Raw genomic sequence first — 21,803 nt, forward strand, 5'->3', positions numbered from 1 at the left:
AGATTTTGTAGATCTTGGTTGCAGATTGGGTAAGTGTCTGCTGGTTGATTTTTGTAGCATGTCTATATAGACCATTGGTTTATTTGTTTTGTTCCATCCAGGATAGATAGCCATTCCCACATCTGTGTAGTCCTCCTTCATTCACTACTTCAAGATTAAGTTCCCTCCTAGGCTTTCTTGCTTCAGGTTAAAGTAATTACAGATCTTTTCATCTTTTCATCGTAGCTCATATTTTCCTATACCTTAATCACCTCTTTTCGGTGCCCCTAACTCAGATCAGGAACTGTTTTGCCCATTGATGAGAATGACTCTGGATGCCCCCTCTTTTTTTTTTTTTAAGATTTATTTATTTTAGACAGAGAGAACAAGCGAGAGCGGAGAGGGGCAGAGGGAGAGGGAGAAACTTCAGTAGACTCCATGTTGAGCGCGGAGCCCAACACGGGGCCCAATCTCAAGATCCCAAGATCATGACCTGAGCCGAAACCAAAAGTCCAACGCTCAACACACTGCGCCACCCAAGGGCCCTTCTGGATGCCTTTTATAATGGAATGAGGGTCTTCTAAGTTTTGAAAGGCCCATGAGAGATTGTCTAAGGCAGTGTTCCTCAAAATGTGCTGTGCGTCAGAATCACCAATGGCTCTTATACGAATAAGGATTCTTTGGACCCACACTGAAGATTCTGATTCAGTAGGTCTGCTGGGGGGGTCTGACGGCTGTATTTTTAAAAATCTTACAGGCGATGCTGAAGCAGAAGGGTTGGGAGCCTCGCACTAGGGCACATACTTCCCTATAGACAGAACCAGCTAGATCTACTGGGTTCAAATACTCAAGAGACTCCTTAATGGGAAGCTGGAGCTTAATGCAGTCAGGTATTATAGTTCTCAAGGGGCTTTGTTATTATCATCATCACCATTAACAATATTTAAAACGGAATAATGAAGTTAACACTTACATAGCACTTACTATTTATCGGGCAATGTTCTAAATACATTATATTGACATATATCTATCAAGGTATTTAATCTCCATAAGCCTGTAAGGTAGAGGCTACCCATCTTCCCTTATTCAGCAGAACTACCTACCATCCTTGTTTTCAGAAACAGAAACAGAGATACGGAGAGGTTACTAGCTAACCGTATTGACCACTTACTCTTTGCCAGGTTCTGGACTCAGTAATTCTTTCACGTGCCTCTAATCCTCACAACACTTAATGAGGACAGTGAGACCTCAGTGAGGGAAGTTCTCTTCCAAAGTTTCTGCTGCTGGTGGGCGACGGCACCACAACCGGAGCTCAGGTTTTCACTGATCTAAAAGTCTGTGAGCCCTGGTTGTCGAGCTAGGTTATTGGCTTTTTCTTTTCATAATATGGAGAGTGATAATGAGTGTATAACCATCACTGATTTGTAGACTCTTTCATGATGAGATAAAGGAGTTGGGAAAGACATCATTCTTTGAAAAGGCTTTTGAAGCCCTGTCTTGAAGAAAGCAGGAGGAGTTTCATTCAATATATTCTGTAGACAGGTCCCCCTAAGTGCAAATCCAATAACTTAGGGCAGGAACCTCTATCATGCCTTCCTCAAAGGAGTCTTTACAGGAATGTTCATGAAGCTCTAGGTTTTTAAGAGAATGAAATGGAAGAGGAGGGATTAGTCAGAGGGGCTTCTTGGCTGAAAATTTTCACTTCCTCCTAAGTCTTGAAAATGTTCAGAAACAAACCCCAGAACACTTGAGGAAAGGTGTTTGTGACGCACCTAGGTATGAAAGGCAGTGCCTTTGGGTGACAAAATACTGGAATTTAGGGGAACATTTTTGATGTATTAAGGAGATAGAAAAACCATTGAACTTGGAACTGGACTGGAAGTCTGCTCACTAGGCCCTGGGCAGGAGGCTTATACAGATTTTGACTTTCTGATCTAGGAATTGTGTGATCCTAGAGATAAGACAGAGAAGTCCTTGCTGTAGTTCTTTGAGCGCCTAGGAGATTAAGAATATTTTTCTCCTGGGCAGAGTTTTGGATTGCCCTTGCTCTTTGTGGTGTGGGCAGCTGCATTTTGGGACTGGATAGGATTCTACAGACTCCAAGGGGAAAACCAATTTCTTTGGGGTGTATGTATTTCCTGTCTTTCATTACAAATAATATAATAGAAAAGCACAGGCAACATTAATAAGAAGCAACAATAGATAAATAGATATGTGGAATAGAATACAAGAAATAATCTGCCAATGTATAGCAAAAAAGTAAGTAAATAAATGACGTGGCAAAGGCCGTGTCCATCTGTGGTGGTAAAGATGGGCTCCTTCGTAGGAAAGGGTATGGTATTTTGGGGAGAGGGTAGACTTGCTACTCCAAGTGCGATCTGTAGACCAGCCACATGGGCCTCACCTGGGAGCTTGTTAACATGCAGAATCTCGGGCCCCATCCTAGACCTATTGAATCAACGTCTGCATCTTAACAAGCTCAGCGGATGATTTGTTCTCACTTTAAACTTTGAGAAGTAATGGGTTCTAAGAGTTATTTAAGGTTTCACATTTGCTGCTCTATTTTTGTGTTTTCTCTATGAGGAAATCCCCCTCTTTTTTGTGGCAGGGAAAGGGGAAACGAACCTCCTCTTGAGTGGTAAATGTAGAGACCAAGCTTGGAAAAAAGCATAGAAGCATATTACTGTCTCCTTCTCTGGTCCCAACAGTGAAAGAGAAACCAAGCAATGGCTGGGCCTTTCCATTTACATTGCACGTTGTAAATAAGAATGCAAAAATCATTACCTTATTCTCCATAAACATCTATGAGCAAGGCTTTGTGCATGTGACAATTACTTGGTTGTGACACCTTTGTTCATAGCTCAAAAGTGCTGAGAAGCATCCCTAAAATGGCTTCAAATTTGGGGTAGGTGAGGAACTGCTGGGGGAAGTTAAATGAAGTTGGCGAAGAATCATTCTGACAGGATAGGTATTAAGACTACTTGTGTGATGGTATGGGAGCCTGGAGCACTGGCTGTGATTGAAAACCCGAATCTCCCTTCTGTTATACAAGTGGACAGTGAAGGCCACATAGTCGAAAGTATTCTAAAGTTATTTTCAGCCTATAGAGGGACTTTGTCTTATAGTAAAAAGCACCAATATAAAACCTTTTGTTGGGGCGCCTAGGTGGTTCAGTCGGTTGAGCGTCTGCCTTCGGCTCAGGTCAGGATCTCCCTGTCCTGCTCAGCGGGGAGTTTGCTTCTCTCTCTCTCTCCCTCTACCCCTCCTCCCTGCTTGTTCTCTCTCTTTCTCTCAAATAAGTAAATAAATAATCTTAAAAAAAAATAAAACCTTTTGTTTTTATTTGGTAAACTATTGACAGGTGGAATCTGCATGGCTTTCTCGTCGTGGGACTGAATGACAATACCAGCTACACTGTTTGGGGTCTGGTTGTGGTTAAGTATATAGGTTAGTAAGGGCAAGTTTGGGGCAGTCAAACAATCCAAGGGGTAACCGCCTGCTAGTGGTGCAAATGCAGCTATGCTTCTAAATGTAACACTATTTTGCAGGGCTTCCAGGGACTACAGAATACCATAAAACATGATTTGTGTGTATAAGTCCATTGTCACATTGAGACAGTTCTTAAACAGTATCTACAAATAATAACCAGACTTTGGATCCTCCATAGAATGATAAAATTTACTGATAGTCCTGCCAAGTCTATGACCTCCAGCTACTTGGCCCAGGATGCAGTTTCTTAAGAGTACATGGGGGATGACATCAGAATTTAAATCCAGACCCAGCTCGAGACCTCACAATCATGTTTTCTATCCGTCATCAGCAATGAATAAATGGCCTTACTTGGTTATACCTCCTGGAAAGAACTGAAGAATCATCTACTTACGTCTAGAAAAATCTACCAATCAGTCAATGAGCCAGTCTACCCACCACACAGCCAATTTACCCGAATACCAATCAAGCAAGTAAGCGAGCAACCAACAAATCAATTGAATTTCACAGATTCTTAAGCATTTTGTACCAGATACTGTGCTAGGCGAGGATACTAGAAGATTTAATAAGGTCAGCTCCCTGGTCTTGAGGAAAAGACAGACATTTAAAGAAATAATATTAGATGATAAGTGATAAAATAGAGGAAACCATATTTTCTGCTGGAAATAGCGGTGAGATGGAGGGACAGGTCCAGGTAAGATAGAGCAAGAAGATAACATTTCAACTTTGTTTTAAAGAATGAGTCTGAATGGTGAGATAACTTCTCCAGACCTAGGTCACAGCATGAGCAAGATCATGGAGGCATCAAAGGTCATGGGTTGTTTAGAGAACAGTGAGGATTGAGGATAGCATGGGGGTGCGAAAGCCGTAGCACGTAAGTGCCATCTCCACATGCCTGAATAGATTAATCTGAGCTCACGTTACAGCTGCTCAGCAGCTGGATTTCTCTAAAACAACCCAAATAGGCTTGAAAATTTGTCATTTCCCACATGGAAGGATTTAGACCCCTACTAAGCCAAGTGTATTCACCTGAATATTAAGAGGTTTGGGTTGCTAGATCATTTCTAAGGGCTCTTCCAACCCTAATGTTTTTGGTTTCCATGCTTACGTTTGAAAAGTAGGTAATTAGGTAGAAATGTTTAAACCTTGAAGGAAAGAGGTATATTTCAAGCTGAAAGGTATCACTAGGTATTTCAATCTGTTCTCGATTTCTGTCTCAATGTCACAGCTCTAAGATGTTAGTTTGAGCTCTTTGATAGTGCTTCACATTGACAAGGATGCTAAGGTGTGGGCCTTGTCAACTTTTTTTTCTTTGTGTTGTGTTTACTTTTTCTGATTTAAAGAATGGCTTGTAATGAAAATGCATTCAAGTGTCTGTGCTGTGTGTGGCGTTGTGCTGATTTGCATGAGACCTCTTAGCCGCATGGTGATTAGAAGTAAGAAAGAACACAAGGCCCTCGAAGAGGGAGCTGTTATGAAATGTCAATGAAGATGATTCATCGTAGCAGATGACCAGGCTTTTCTCTAGGTGTATTGGCCAAGAGAAAGTTTTGGCCGTGATACCTTCTCACTTCCCCTTTCTATATCCTTGTCCCCTTTATTCTCTTTTCCCTTGGAATTACCATGTAGTCATCTGGAAAGAGCAGATATTCTTGGCAAAGAATTTACTAGAATCCCTTGAATATCATTACACGGATAACCACTTATTCTAGCTACTCTCATGTTGAGCCCTCAATGGGCCTACCTGCTTGTAAGACAGTCAGATGTCTTGACAAAGATTTTCTCCTTAACCAAACTTTAGTCAGGTTCCTCTGAGTCTTCTTCTCGATTAGGCCTTGACCTTGGCTGAGCCCAGTTTTAGCAAAAAGTTTTGTTAAGCCAATTTATGGAGAATCCCCTCAGCTTTGGAATCTAATCAAGCTCTTTTTTTTTTAAGATTTTATTTATTTATTTGACAGAGACAGCCAGCGAGAGAGGGAACACAGCAGGGGGAGTGGGAGAGGAAGAAGCAGGCTCCCAGAGGAGGAGCCCGATGTGGGGCTCGATCCCAGAACGCCGGGATCACGCCCTGAGCCGAAGGCAGACGCTTAACCCCTGCGCTACCCAGACGCCCCTAATCAAGCTCTTCTTTTCCTATTGTCTATCTGTGATCAAGCTCCTCATTGCAAGAATCCTATGAAGTCAGTTTAGTAAGAATCTCTACCCTTGATACCTAATCAAGTTCCACTTGGCAACTTTCCCTTCACTGTTCTCTTCACTCTCCTCATTTGCTTCAAACCCCCAGTTGTCTTGGCTATACTGGAAACTGAGTTCAGTCTCTCTCTCTTATTGTGATAATCTCTCCCTTATTGCAGTAATCTTGAATAAATTCTTCCTTACATTTTCACAAGTGCCGGAATAGTTTCTCTCTGACAGTCTGCATGAGTCTTTGCGGTAGGCACATTCTAAGGTTGCACCCATAACCTTCACCATGACCCCCAGGCCCCAGGTGTTACTCCCACGGTTATCTTGTTACGTGGCAAAAAGAACTTTGCGGATGTAATTAAGGTTACTAACTAGTTGACTGTAAGTTAAGAAAATTGTGGAGGCTGGCCTATCCCCATCATGTGAGCCTGTTAAAAACAGAGTTTTCCCATCTGGTAGCAGAGGAGGAAGTCAGAGAGATTGAAAGACTGAGAAAGGATTTAATGTTCTATTATTGATTTGAAAACAGAGGAGCTACGTGGAAAGGATCCGAGAGTGGCTTCTTGGAGCTGAAAGTAGTCCCTGGTCAACAGCCAGCAAGTGAACAGGACTTCGGTCCTGTAGCTGCAAGGAACTGAATTCTGTCAACAACTTGAGAGAGCTTGGAGGGAGACTCTTCCCCTAGAGTCTCTCTAGAAGAGCCCAGGCTAGTTCACCTTGATTTTTTTCGATTGTTGATGCCTTGATTTTGGCCGTAATGAGCCGTGAGCAGGGAACCCGGATGAGCCTGCTCAGACTCCTGACCTACGGGACAGGGAGCTAATAAATGGGTGGTATTTTAAGCCACAAAGTTCATGGCAGTTTGTTACACAGCAATAAAAAACTACTGTATCTTATTCCCATATCAGGGAGAAGGTTGATTGACTGCCAACTTTTAGCCAGCTCTGCAATCTCCTCTATATGGCACGAAATCGTATTACCAGGTTTTTCTTAAATTCAGTCATCTCAGCTCCCTTATTTGAAAGACAGGTAAAATCAGCTCTTTATTCATGTGGTGTGAGGCATTGAAAATAGAAGTTAGCAGTGTTTATGACACAAACTCACTCACTTAACAAATATTCATTGGAGGTCTACTATGTATGAAGTACTCAGTGATACATGAAATCATTCAGGTTATGATCGAGGGTTTACAGGCAGCTGATTTCTTATACCTGATTTTTTTTTTTACAGAATTAGACCCTACATGTGGAGAATCAGCTTTTTAAAATCTATATCTCTATTTATCTATCCATCTATCAAGATATTTAATATAAGGATTTGGCTCATGCCATTCCTTAAGGCTTGGCAAGCCCAAAATCTGCAAGGTAGGCCACCAGACTGTAGATACAGGGAAGAATTGCTCTTCCAAGTCCAAAGGAAGTCTGCTGGCTGAATTCCTTGTTCTTTCAGGAAGTTCAGTCTTGTTCTCTGAAAGCCTGATTGGATGAGGCCCACCCGCCTTACGGAGGGTGTTCTGCTTTACTCAAAGTCTTCCGGATTTAAATATTAATCTCATTTAAAAGATACCTTTACAGAGACATCTGGAATAATGTTAACCAAGTATCTGAGTACTGTGGTCTGGCCAAGTAGACACATAAAATTAACCATCACACTCCCTATCATGAGTGGAGCAGCTGAAGATCAGCCCTGTTTAGTAGCTTGCCAGAGACAGTTTACTGCCAGAGAGAGAGAGAGAGAGAGGGTAAGAGAATCCCCTTACCTGCCCCCTGACTTCTGCCTCATACCCAGCTACCGGATGAACCTTCCTTCGGTCTTTGAGGAGGATCCAGGGAAGGGCTGGAAAAAAGAATGGGAAGTTTCTCGTAAGCTCCGGAGATAACAGAAATGTCCTGACAGAGACAGGAGCTTGGGGAGTAGAAGAGAGGAGTTCTTCCAGAATGCAGTGCCTGCCTTCGAAGAGCGTGTAACCTAATTGGAATAATACAGAAATGACTGGTTAGCCTTGCCCCTCCTGTTCTTTGGAGGAGAAATCCAAGAATTTGTATAATCAATATTACATAATTGTCCTTTATCAGCAGTTTCACTTTCCATGGTTTCAGTTACGGTCCTCTGCAGTCCAGAAGCAGACGATCCTCCTTCTGATGTATTGCCCGAAGGTCAAGAGTGGCCCAGGGGCGCCTGGGTGGCGCAGTCGTTAAGCGTCTGCCTTCGGCTCAGAGCGTGATCCCGGCGTTCTGGGATCGAGCCCCGCATCGGGATCCCTGCTCCGCTGGGAGCCTGCTTCTACCTCTCCCACTCCCCTGCTTCTGTTCCCTCTCTTGCTGGCTGTCTCTATCTCTGTCGAATAAATAAAATCTTTAAAAAAAAAAAAGAGTGGCCTAACACTACATCACATGCCTACTGACGTCATTCTCCTCATGTCATTCCATCACAGGCATTTTATCATCTCACTTCATCACAAAAAGTGTGAGTACCAGTACAATACAGTATTTTGGGAGACCACATTCACATAACTTTTATTACAATATGTTGTTATAAGTGTCCTATTTTATTATTAGTTTCTATTGTGAATCTCTTAGTGCCTAATTTATAAATTAAGTTTTATCATAGGTATGTATGTATAGGAAAAAATGGTGTGTGTGTGTGTGTGTGTGTGTGTGTATAGGGTTCAGTACTATCTGCAGTTTCAGGCATCCACTGGGGGTCTTGCAACATATCCCCCATGGTTAAGGGGGAGACTATTATAAATCATGAAGGGAGAAGTAATTCCAACCATGAATTGTAAACTCAGTGAATATAAGCCATCAATTAGGACCCAAGAAAAGGACACACGGTTACTTTGTTCAAGACCAACAGAGTCTTGGAGATAAGAGCCTGAGCTCAGACAGACCTGAGCTCAACAGTGACTAGGGCCACCTGCTGTGTGTGTGTGTGTGTGAGATTGTGCACGTGTGTGCGTGTGTGTGTGTCTGATCTATAAAATGAGGTATGCGTCTCTACCTCACAAGGCTTTTGTGAGGGTGGTTTGAGATATCTTCTGGAAGGCACTCCAACAGTGCCCAGGGCATAGCAGGAGACTGACGAACTGGAGTTTGTAGTATTGTGAATAGTAGCAGTACGATCAGGAGAGATGCCAGAAATGGAGGGTGCGTGAAATGTCAATTCTTGAACACTCACTGAACAGTATGGGCTTGTTCATAGACCTACTCACCTTTGTCAGTGGATAGCAGATGGGGAGCACTGGATCTTTTCTCAATCCTTCTTTCTTGTCTCATAAGTGACATTAACAGGACCTGTACACAAGAAATAAATGTGAAAAATCAAAAGTATGTATATTGTCTGCCCTGCACAGTATTTGCCGTCTTATATTATGCCATGACTTTTGTATTGAGCTTTGTGACCTTGAATGGGAACAGCAAGTTACTTTGGATTTAATTGTTATAATTTATTGCTTTTTCTGCCTTCAGCTGCTGACTGTAAATTTTTATAGAGAAACACAAAATCACTTCCTGTTCTTGACACATAAAGGGCTTTTTCCCCCTAGTTGTGCTCATAATTTTATGCTGGGTGACCTTTGCATCTGTGGCTTGGTTTTATGATTTAAAAACTGTGCTTTGGCTGACAGACAATTCTGGAAATGATTTTTTTTTTTTTTACCTAATGCAAATTGCCTGAGCCCAAGACATAACGCAAGTTCCTCTCTTTATATTTCCTGTTAGCATCGCCAGCGTCATGCTGCCTATAAATCAATTAGTCTGCCCTGGATGAGAGGCTCCAGTCCTGTGCAAACCGCTTGAGAAAATACCTTTGTCTCTACCAACTTTCATTTCCAACATGGAATTCTTGTAAAATCACATTAAGAGGCAGTTGGAACTAAAAACAATCAATTCGTTTCTTGTTTAGATAAAAGGCTCAGTTCTGATCTCTAACAAGGTCCGTTTGAGTGGGGAAGAAGAATTTTTGTACTCATTATTACTTGGTTGTGTCTGAAGCCTTCCCCTCTTTCCCTTCCCCTGTTGTGTGTGCGGAAGAGGAAGTGCACCACAGGTAATTGGTCTGTGCAGCCCCCACCGGTTTGTGATTGTGGAGACACAGGCCAAGGCCTGAGCATCTTGTTGACTCAGTTGAACAGATGGAAAGCATGAAGATTCACCCTCATCAGCAGGTTACAATTTGGCAACTTGAGTTTATGAGATTTAATATGCATATGAATAAATAATAAGGAAGAAAAAGTATTTATTCCCCACGAACTTAAAATAATTTTCTCTTTCACAAAAATGCAATAAAAGCAAAATTAAAAGAAGTATTTTATTTTCTCATAAGCACTAATGAACAAGGGCAGAGTGGTCCTGGACTTGGAACTGTAGCTCATAAGCCCTATTTAAGGCCGTACCGCCCATAACCCCTCGGCAGGCCAATCGCCTGTTGAAATCCATGGGGAATTCGCCAACTTCTGGGGGAGAAGATGGAGTCTCAGAGAAGCTCCTGCCTGTAAATTCATTCACTTCCCTCTTCTCTTTTTATGGTACATATATTACGATGATCAGTTTTATTACTCCTAGAGCCATTTAAGAGAAAACATGCTGGCAGATGATTAAGGGTGGCCATGTCCGCTGGTGAAGTTACTGCAAGGCCTTGCGAAAGCACAGTGCTGACCCGTGCACAGACCCATGGGAGTTTGCATTCATTTCTTTATAGATTAGGCCCGTACATGGGGAACAAAATATGAAAATAAGGGGGCAGAGCAGACACGAAGGGGTTGAAACCATTTTCACAGCAGTATCTTGTCAGCTTTCCAGTATCCTTGACTTACAAGATCCAAACTCTCACAGCTGGTGCACATTTTGATGCCAAATGGCTGGCGTGGCTGAAATTGGAAGTCACCATTGTCTCCCTGTATCAATGTAGTCTGCTCATTGTCCCGTGTAACTTCCGAATGTAAGTTTGGATTGTAAAGAGAAATATATATATATTTTAGGTGTGGGCTTTTTGAGCTTAGGTCTAGGCCCAGGAGATGTATGGCTGAGAAGTCAAGTGAAACGAAAATCCTGCTGAGTGCCTGCTTTAAAGTTGTCAACGAGGGGTGTGCCAAAGCTATTGGCAGAAATTCAGGTTCTTTCGAACAAGGGCAACGTACCAATCCAGGAACCAAGGACGGCAAAGGAACTGTGCGCTTGCGCTCTCCCATATTGGCTCATTAGGTTCGAGTCACCCATTCTTAATGGGAATCATTCTCTGGCTGCCGGCGATATCAACCTAACAAGAGCAGGCCCAAATTTGGGGTTCTTCAGGGCTATTCAGAGGACAAGGGAACAACTAGAGCAATGCTAACGGAGTAGTTGAGCTGGCTGGGGACAAGAGTGGTGGTGTAGCCATCTGAGAAAAGGTGTTCTGAGTGTCTGATTTATGGAGTCAGTCTGAAGAGTAAAACAAAATGATTTAGATGGGTTCTGAATCACATGTGCACGAACGTATGTGTGTGTTCATATGCATGCTCGTGATGTCCGTGCTTGCAAATGTGCATCTCCTGATGTCCTCGTGACATCACCTTTTGGAGAGAGCTGTCAGGTTTCGAAGGTACAGTCCGGTCCAGTTTCTGAGCCCCTCCGATGGGAGCAGAGCCAAAAGATCCTTGTGGTTGCTGGATTCTAGAGTTAGCCTCATTTCCATTGGCTCTGGACGTCTAATGTGCTTGGCGGTGTCCCTGGTTCTCTCAGATGCTAACCAAATCGCCACATTCCCACTCCTGCCATGTCCACCTGGCTTCCGTGTCTGAGTTCATGGTTTGCTTTTGAGTTTCCCACTGGGACTAAGTTTGCTTTCAATACCTGCCCACTTTGGCCCAGTTCTTACACTCAGATACTGACTCTTCCCTTCACCAAACCCTACATTTAAGAGTTCCTTTAAACGTGGGACCTTGGCGGGCCTCCTGCTCTAACAAGTACCGTACAGTTGGACCAGTGCCCCTCACCCTGGTTGTCTCCTCACCCGAGTGGATTGAGAAGTCAGACCATGTCATTTGCTTGAGATTTTCTGTTTGATGACAGTCGACATCTGAGAGTTCATACTTTGACCAAAAGTGCATTTGCAGGTTCGAATACCCTGAAATGTCGAAATGAATGGAAGGATTAAATAACTAGTGATCTTAGTGTGTTTTAGTCATGTACGACCTAGTTGTATATAATTTCGTTTTTTAAACAACTCATCACTGGTCTCATGTGTTCCTAGTTCTGGCTCTGATTTGGTCATTAGCAGTATCATTTTGTATCAGTGTTTCCTTTTATGTATGTTATAAACTTTGTTGCAGTGTTTATAAGCCATGGTTGTCACACATACGTGTAAGTGAGGTATGTATTTTAATGAAATCTGTCACATATTTATAATTAATTAAACAGAACAGGTAGGATACGGGCTGGTGTTTTGTAAACCAAAATTTAGAATTCAAGGATTTCTAAGTCGGTCTTCTTTATTTTTTTATTGTTTTTTTAAAGTAAGCTCTACGGCCAACATGGGCTCAAATTCACGACCCTGAGATAGGAAGTTGCATGCTCTATAACTTGGTGTTCTTTAGAAACAGACTGGGGGGCAGGGGATAAAAGATAAAGGAGGAAGGGCTTAATGATGATGAATCATTTTATTATCAGATCATATATGTCCTCATCATTTCTCTACTTTCCTGGGCTTTCATAACTGTAAATAAACCACGTGTGGTAATTTTATAAGGATGCCAGATTGTAGAGAATACTTCCTACACTGCTAAACCAACAAAGGGCTTTTTAATCCATCCCTGGTGCTAAAATATTACAAGTATTTCCATTTTCCCCAGGTTAACACCTTGTTACCAATAATTGCCAAAAGCTTACAGTGGGACCTAAATAGATTTCTAAGTACCCAGAGGAAGGGAGGGGTGGTCCTACCTTCCGACGCCGCCAGATTTGCTGCTTTGGGGTCTCGTGAGGCATGCAGCGGGGGAGTCCAAGCAGAGAAAATGGTGAGGCGATTCGGAACCCAGCGACGCTTACTCCTGCTGTGTGCAGAACGCTTTTTGTGCAGGCTTTGCGGTCAGACTCCTGCTTGGGATGTTCGTGTATTTATTGGTTTACGGTTTTTGAATATGTTGCTGATTAACAGAGCTAGACTTGAGATGAAGAGGGGCTGAAGTGTCAAGCTGAGCCATGTTCCTGCACATAGAATGGCACACGTGAGGTCACTACTCGACGCGTGTGTATAGATCCTTAGTTATGTGAATTATCATTTTTCCGATACTAGGCAACCAAAGGAAGTCCAGAAACAAATTAGATGTTGAGGCAAATGCCAGTTCAGTTAACAACCATAGGCCCGGATTTCAAAACTTCCCGTGTAGCCCAGACAGTTTTGTGCTTGTCATTAATGGACTTGATTAATAAGTAAATAGTCTCATCTTTGAAGTCCTACAATACACCTAACAAAATTGGTTCGATATATTAAAGTTCCATGTAAGATTATGTTTTAAAAAATCTCGCTGATCCAAACCGTAAAAGCTCTAAAGCTCACTGACTTAATGAAAATAGTGTCTCTTTTATTGTAATGATAATGATAATAATAATAATTTTTACCAAGTATGATGTTTCCTGTAATCTCGTTTGTTACAACAGCCCAGTACAGTAGGTAGCCTGGGAATTGTCCTTTCTATTTTACCGATGAGAAAATTCAAGCTCGAAAAGGTAAAATGACTTACCTAGAGTCACAGGGCTATTGCGGCCCAAAGTCAGGATTCCAATCCAGTTCTCGATTGCTCACTCAGCGATTTATACTCGACCCGCCTTGCAGCCACACTGCCTAAGCGCTCCTTGTTCCGAAGTCAGGGACCCCTTCTCCTGTGCGCCTCCACGCCTTGCTTCACAGGGAGGTGCCTCTGTCGCTCAAGGAGGGAGATGCTTGGTGTGCCTTGGATTCTGCCCAGCGTGGTGAACTAGGAGGTGCCATGCTGGACTTGAATCCGGTGATGTGAGCCCAAGATGAGAAGTTAATTAGATCTTTCGATATCTAATGAGGTTTCCCGTAATTTATCACCAGTAGAGAGCACTATAAGATTAGAATTAATGGTGGGCCTTCCTTGAAGAAAGGATTGTTTATATCGTGAATGCGTTACAAAGGCAGAGTAAAAATGATTGATTTTAAGCAAGAATGATCTGCCCTTGTAATAGTAGGTCATTTCCATCAGTTGAATCTTTAGAGAGCAGTCATTCAAAACTTGCATTTAAATATAATACCAATATTAAAAGAAGTAGGTATTGCTTGCTTGCTGAAGTGAAATGGAAGAGATTCAATTCTGAATCAGAACCCAGGCTTGCCTGCTTTCTCCTTGAATAGCTTGCTTCCAAACTGCTGCTGGAGTATCCGGAACATAGAGCTCCTTCTCTCTCCCAGGTCCTGTTGTTGCAAATGGGACTTCACATATATGGAATAGGCTCTAGTATCAATTAGTCAAAAATATTACCGGGCTTCATTCTGATTGCTTTTATTTCTCTTGCTTGCCATTTGCAGCTGTTGGGTTTTCTTAAAACATTTTTCTGGTTATAAATATAAAGTCAAGATTCATTTCAGAAGTAGCCTTTAGTGTATTCATCGTATTCACATAGTTAAAAGACATGCAGTCAATATAAACCAGTGCTCACAGTCCATGGACTGAAATATTGGCATTTAGTTGCAACCCGATTATGGTATTTTACTAGTCTAAACACTGAGATGTATCACGCAATGACTTTCTTGCTGTGGAAAGCTTTGAAATGGATCTGCCTTAAAGATAGATGCATTTACACTTCATATGTTTTCCATCTTTTTTTGTTGTTGTTGTTACCAATTTGCCAGCTCCCCAAACTAGCGGTATTTAAACAAATTCTTCCCCCACAGCCATTTTGTTCTCCGATTTCACCCTGCCGTGAAGTCTCAATGTGAAATTGGCGATAGCATGATTGATCATTCAGCTGACAGCATAATCATGAGCACGGAGTAGAAACTTAGCTTCACATCCAGTAAGAGGAGAAGCTGGAACGCAGAGGTATTAAAATACGAGTATCTCAAACGAAAACAGAGGTAACATGAGAGCTTTAATGTTTGAATAAATCTTTTCCCCCCTGATAAATGTGCTTTCCTTTTCAATTTTGTTTCAGTACTCAGGTTTTTTTTTTTTAAGATTTTATTTATTTATTTGACAGAGAGAGAGGCAGTGAGAGAGGGAACACAAGCAGGTGGAGTGGGAGAGGGAGAAGCAGGCTTCCCGCTGAGCAGGGAGCCCATGCGGGGCTTGATCCCAGAACGCTGGGATCACGCCTTGAGCCGAAGGCAGACGCTTAACGACTGAGCCACCCAGACGCCCCAGTACTCAGGTTTTCTTGTAAGTAGTATATTTATTGAAAAAGGCTCTCTTCCTTTACCCCTCCCTTATCACAGTAGTAAAAGAACACCCTCCTCGCTCCCCCTTGCAAAATGAGCCTGCAAATGCTCTCTCCTCTAAGTCCTTAGTGACTTGTGTGCCTGAATAAGGAAAGGGCATGTCTGTAGTAATACTGCACATTAGATGAGCCCCATTCAGAAAACAATCACAACCAGGTTTCTGTTTATGCAGGTGCCGTTAGGTGGGCTTACGGTCACAGTGAGAGGTTAGCTCGCACACCAGGTGCGCTGCATGTGGGGGTGAGGATTTTGGTTTTTAAAAGTGCAAGGAAGCTAACTGCTGCCATGAAAATTGAGTCCCCCGAATGTAGATTCTATTGTTTTATTTCCCTGGAGGGGCTCGATCTGCACTTACCTGGTGTACGGAACCACTGTGCCCATTGTTGCTGTTGATACCAAGTCCATTAACAAAGGTTTTTATAGCCTTCAGTAGGGTTTTCAATTGGAGGTTGTTGTTTTTAATTTTGCCTTTCATGTAAGGATTGGCATTTTAAGGCTACTGTGAAAGTTAATCTACTGACAGTGATAGATAGCATTTATGAAATACAGAATACAGTTCTCTAGAAAATACTAGTGTGAAAGTGCACATAACAAAAGAATGTATGATGAAAAGATTTCAGATTATTTGGGTTAAATATCCAATGAGACAATGGATATGAATGCCCTTTCTGTACGCCAGAATCCCACCACAGCAAGATAGCATTTTCTTATAATGCTTCAAATCTTACGTATTTTGAATCTACTCTTTGCGGCTAGCACTTTTATGTATACATGAATGTCTCTGAAGTGACGATGTGAGCAGAGGTTAACTAATAAGGCAAAATGGCAAATACTGAGGCGCTTCCACTTAGCCTGTGTGAAGAAAGAGAGTAAAAAAATCCAGAAGGTATCCTGAGGCTTTCTGTATGTTACAGAGCCCTTGCTCTTTCCAGCCCTTTCCAATTCACATTTCTTCTTGTTTGGTTGTTCGACAATTGCTTTCCATTTTTGCTTTATATTTGACTTATTGTCTTGTTTTTATAGTAGAGCGTAGAAATGATAAATTAAAAGCATGAACAGAGGAATTTATCAGAAGCTTCCATCACTGAGCAGAAGCTCTCAGATTTGGGATGTGGTTCACTTGTGTCTTTCATGTAATTTTTGCTCTTTGCAGGCCAGCCTTGTTCCGCCGAGAACTCATGGTTGCTGTTTTTCTCATTATTTCCTTATTTCAGGTTCCAGTGATATGCATGTGTGGAGCTCTAAGAATATTCTTCTTGTGCTGTATGTGTCCTCCTAACATATACCTAAAAGTCATGAGCATCAGGAGTAATAGGATAGACTTGAGACAGCTCAACTTTTTTCTTGTCTGGAAGATCTTGTGTTACACAATAATAGAAAAGTAGAAAATTTGGAGCCAGAACACAACATATGGGTCTCCGAGTATCATGTGATCTTCTCTACACACTACACAGCACAGAGTTTGGCATAACCCCCCTTGGACCAGGTCCAATGTGGTATTCAGTTACTGGCAGTGCTAGAAACACTTGGTGAATCATGGACTCGCCACTAACCAAGCAGTTCTCTGGCTCTGACCCCAAGGATGGTATAACAGTGGGATTCCTTTGTATTACACAGAAAGAAACACACACACACACACACACACACACACACACACACACGGAAATGTAGGGAAAGATCTTGTCCACCCACCCTCCAGTGGGGTTTAACACCTTCTTCTGTTTAATTCTTCACATCTGTAGACTAATATTACATTGTTTCAATGACTCTATGACTCTTAATGTTCCCTGAAAATTGACTTCAGGAAGAATCTGTTACATCATTCTGCCATCTCAGCCAGGGCCACATGGTAAATACTCAGTACATTTTCATTTTAGTAATGAATGAATTCATCTGTTAGGACGAAAATAAGGATTTCCAAATTAGATTCATTTTGTTGGTCTTTCACCTTTGGTACCTCTAATTACGTTTCTCCTTTCAAAGATTGATCTCAAGCAATATCGTTGCTGTTTCTAATTTAAAAACCTCTGTTGCTTATATTAATTGAGAAAATGTTTACCAAATGCCTGGAACGGTTCTTGACACATGGTAGGCAGGCACTATTAGAATAAAAGTTTGTTAAGCTCTTCCTTTGCAACCAGGGCCCGGCAGAATGGCTCCCGCAAAGAAGGGTGGTGAGAAGAAGGGCCATTCTGCCATCAACGAGGTAGTGACCAGAGAATACACCATCATCATTCACAAGCACATCATGGAGTGGGTTTCTAGAAGTGTACCCCTCGGGCGCTCAAAGAGATCCGGAAATGTGCCATGGAGTAGATGGGAACTCCAGATGTGCGCACTGACACCAGGCTCAACAACGCTGTGTGGGCCAAAGGGATAAGGCACGCTCCGTACTGTATCCATGTGTGGCTGTCCAGAAAATGTAACGAGGACAAGGACTCACCAAACAAGCTCTACACGTTGGCTCCCTATGTACCTGTCACCACTTTCAAACATCTACACACAGTTAATGTGGATGAGAACTAATTGCTGATCGTCAGATGAAAGTATAAAACTGCAAAAAAAAAATAAAAACAAAACAAAACAAAATGAAAGTTTATTAAAAATAGTGTGACTTGTACTGGTAGGTTCAATTGCTTTAAATGAAAGAAGAAAATAAAAGGGTATGGCGTCCACGAGCTGTAATGCAAATGAAGGAATTTAGGGGCAGCTTTATACTACATAGGGGTAAAAAAAGCTGAAAGGAAAGAAAATCCAAGAAGAAGGAAGGAAAGAATTGTTTCAGTTTCTGATTGATTAAAATTCCATCTTCTTCTGGACAAAAATAAATGTCCTTCATACTTTTTTTGACATTTAAAAGAATTATGATAAAATACATGCAACAGAATTTACCATTTTAACCATTTTAAAGCATACAATCCAGGGGTATTGAGTCCCCTCACAATGTTTTACGCTGATCACCGCTATCTAGGTCCAGAGCACTTTTATTTTATTACCCAAAGGAAATCCCCTATCCATTCAGAGTTACTCTCCACTTTCCTCTCCTCTAAATCCTCTGTGGATTTGCCTGTTGTGGATATGTGGTATAAATGGAATCATACAATATGCGGCATTTAGCTACTGATTTATTTCATTTAGCATACAGTTTTTGAAATTGACACATGTAGCGTGTATCAGTACTCAGCGCTTCATCCCTTCTTAGGGCTGAATAACGTTCCGTCGTGTGGATAGACCACGTTTTGTTTATCCACTCCTCTGTTGACGGACACTTAGGTTATCTCCACCGTTTGGTGATTGCAAATAGAGCTGCTATGAACATTTGTGTATAAGTTTTAATGGGAACGTCTGTTTTCAGCTCTTTTAAACATACACTGAGGTTCGGCGATTCGGAGACTAGCTTCTTGAGGACCCGCCGTTGTGTTTCCCGCAGTGGCTGAGTCACGGTACCCCCCACCCCCCCGCCCCAGCGGTGTACGAAGGTTCCGCCTTCTCCATCATTTTCGCCCACACTGCTGATTTTCCACTTTCTACACTGTAGCCACCTAGTGGGTGTAATTCTTTATGACTCTAAATGTCCTCCCAAAGGCCCACTCCGGAAGCCTTCAGTATTGTGCAGGGCACACACGAGCATTCTGTCACCATTGCTGGCCCAGGGCCTCGTGGCAAAGGAGGCATGTTTGGCCTTTGTGCCTCTCCGTCCCCATTCTGCATCTTTCCTTTATCCATCTTCAGGAGTGCCTCTTCTCTTCTTTTTTCAAGTGCTTAGTTTCTGCCTCGCTCAAGGTCTGACCGACTCACATCAAGAGAATTTTACGGCATTTCACTCCTGATGGGGGTGTTTAATTTTAATCGGCCAACTGCACTTCTGAAGTTGCCGGCCTCTGTCGGTAGGCACAGTTTTAGGAGACAGGGAGTAGACAGTAGGCTTGCTATGAGCAGCTGTTAAACACAGTGTTCATGAGTTCATAATCTGTTGCCTGGGTACATAAGCGATGTCTAGTGTGAACTAGGCTCTCATTGTAAAGCACATTGCTTGCCTGTCAGGAGAGCACTCATTCATGCGTTTAATAAAAATCTGCCGAATGCTTAGTTTATGCCAGGCACTGGACAAGGCACAATGGGTTGAATCTGTGCTGGCTTTTACCCTCAAGGAGTCGTTTTTTTTTTTTTTTTAGATTTATTTATTTGAGAGAGAGAGAGAAGGAGAGCACGCAGGGAGAGGAGCAGAGGAAGAGGGACAAGCAGACTCCCTGCTGAGCACAGAGCCCGACAACACAGGGCTCCATCCCAGGACCCTGAGGTCGTGACCTGAGCCAAAATCAACAGTTAGACCCTTAACCAACTGAGCCACCCAGGTGCCCCTCAAGGAGTTGTTTTTACAAGCAGTGGGTAGGGCTGATGTTATGGGCCTCCAGATTATCTTCTGATAGGGCTGCCTCATGAGGTGTGGAGAACACGTGTTCAGTGGCTGGCCAGGGATACAAATGTAGCCTGTGCCCTTGAAAATGGCAAAATGAACTTAGCAATACTCACTGTGAAGCTGTGACTCATACACGAAGGCTTTGGCTCCCGATTTCTTACACCCTAGACCAGCTCTGTCCAATACAGTAGCCACATGTGGTTTGGGAGCGTTTGAAATGTGCTTAGTGCAACAAGGAACTGGATTTGGAATTATAATTAATGAAAAAATTTATTTCAATGATACAATTTAATAGTGTCAACTGTAGTCACCATGTTGTACATTAGATCCTCAAACCTTATTCATCTTAGAGCTGAAAGTTTGTACCCTTGGACCCACATTTCCCATTTGTCCCCACCACTCCCATGCCTCTGGCAACCATTCTCTACTCTGTCTCTGTGAGTTTGACTTTTTATTTAGATTTCACATATATGTGGTTCCATGCAGTATTTGTCTTTCTCTGTCTGGCTTATTTCACTTAACACAATTTCCTCAAGGTGCCTCCATATTGTTGCAAATGGGAGGATTTCCTTTTTTTCTCATGGCTGAATAATATCCCATTGTGTATATACACCACAACTTCTTTCTCCACTCATCCATTAATGGACCTTTAGGGTGTCTTCATGTCCTGGATTTTGTGAATAATGCTGCAATGAGTATGGAAATGCAGAAATCTCTTTGAGATCCTGTTTTTATTTCCATATAATTAGTTGTGATTAATTCGTATTTTAAAACTGATAGTTGATTCAATTATTGGAAAGCTTTTAAATGTATTTAGAACAATTTGGGTATGTGAACCTACCTTACCAACTGTAAATATTATGAGATTTAAAGGGAAATCAAATATTTCCAAAGAGCATTCAGCATCTGAACTGAGGTGTGTCGTAAGTGTAAACTACACAGCAGGTTTCTGAGACTTACTGTACAAGAGAATGTAAATGGTCACCTTAATTAGTTTTTATACAAATTATATTTGAAATGATAATATTTTGGATACAATGAGTTAAAGAAAAAACAATATTAAAATTACTTTCTCCTGCTTCATTTTACTGTAAAAAAATGTGGCTACTGGACGATTTAAGATGACGTTTGTGACTCACGTGGTCTTTCTACTGGATAGTGTGGTTCTAGAAGACCGCCAGGGTCATCTAATGGTATTTAATGTACTTAGTATAAAACTTCCCCTTTGGAATTCTACTTTATTCCATCGTAACTCCCAAGTATACCACCACCTTGCCAAGCTTCTCAAGGCTGACTTCAAGCCAAATGGCCAAGAAGTGAAGCTACGTCTGGGACTTTCTCAGAGCCCTCTTTTTAAATGCATCCTTTCCCTTTCAGACCCTGTCCGATGCTCTCAAATCATGCTCCCCCAGGCTTGACTTGAGTGACAAAGCCATCCAATAGAGTGATTCACACGAAAATGATCTTAGTTCAATGTGTTATTCCTCTCAGGAATATCTGCATTTTAAAATTTATTGCCTATAGGGAGTGACAGTTAACTCAAAGGGATGAATGGAAGGGTGGCATTTTCAATACTGTCACCTCTAAACTTGAGCGATACTCTGCCAGTGGGACCTTCTTGATCCAGTTTCCTAGTAATAAAGGAAACAAACAAAAGCCCAGGTCTTCCTCAAGATTCTCTTCCTTTACCCACCTCCTGTACCCACCTTCTGCCATTGGCAGAAAAAATGATCTTCTGCTTTAGATAAATTTATCTGTTTCATACTGATGAGTGGGGATATTTATGGCCATTCAGAGACAAGATGTGAAAAATTAATATGCCTTTAGCTTCTTTCTTTGTTCTAGAAATGCTAATGATGAGCGGTTTCCCTTTAATAAGACTGCTGGCTCCTTTAGGGTTGGCTGCCTAGAACTGAAAATACCAAATGAGTGTTCAGTTTATTTGACTTTATTTTTTTGTGAGCTTTCCAAAAAATACATCCAATCTCAGTAGGGCACAGCCTGTTAGCCAGAGGAATCCAGGGGCAGGTGATGGGTCCATTTTTTACTCTTTCCAGGGGGATTTATGGCTTGGAGAACTGGACAACTGTTAAAACTGTATAACCTCTGGCATAGACCCTATCTCCGCATTTTATTACGGAATATTTAATACGAGATCATAGATATGACAAAATGGATATTGGTCTTCTCAGTGTAAACATAACCATGTAATTAACGTTTGTGATTTTTCTCTTAGTTCCTTAAAACACTCTCTTTGGCTAGAAGACTGATCTGTTGCATTTTTCTCCAAGAGTCG

The 21,803-nt window shown here is 41.9% G+C and overlaps 1 pseudogene; it reads left to right on the forward strand.

Annotated features, from left to right (window-relative positions):
- Positions 1 to 17,239: 17,239 nt before the first annotated feature.
- On the forward strand, positions 17,240 to 17,645 carry LOC121105406 (annotated as a pseudogene).
- Positions 17,646 to 21,803: the final 4,158 nt, after the last annotated feature.

This window comes from Ursus maritimus (assembly GCF_017311325.1).
Source record: "Ursus maritimus isolate PB19 chromosome X unlocalized genomic scaffold, ASM1731132v1 scaffold_X1, whole genome shotgun sequence".
In the NCBI taxonomy this organism is placed as follows: domain Eukaryota; kingdom Metazoa; phylum Chordata; class Mammalia; order Carnivora; family Ursidae; genus Ursus; species Ursus maritimus.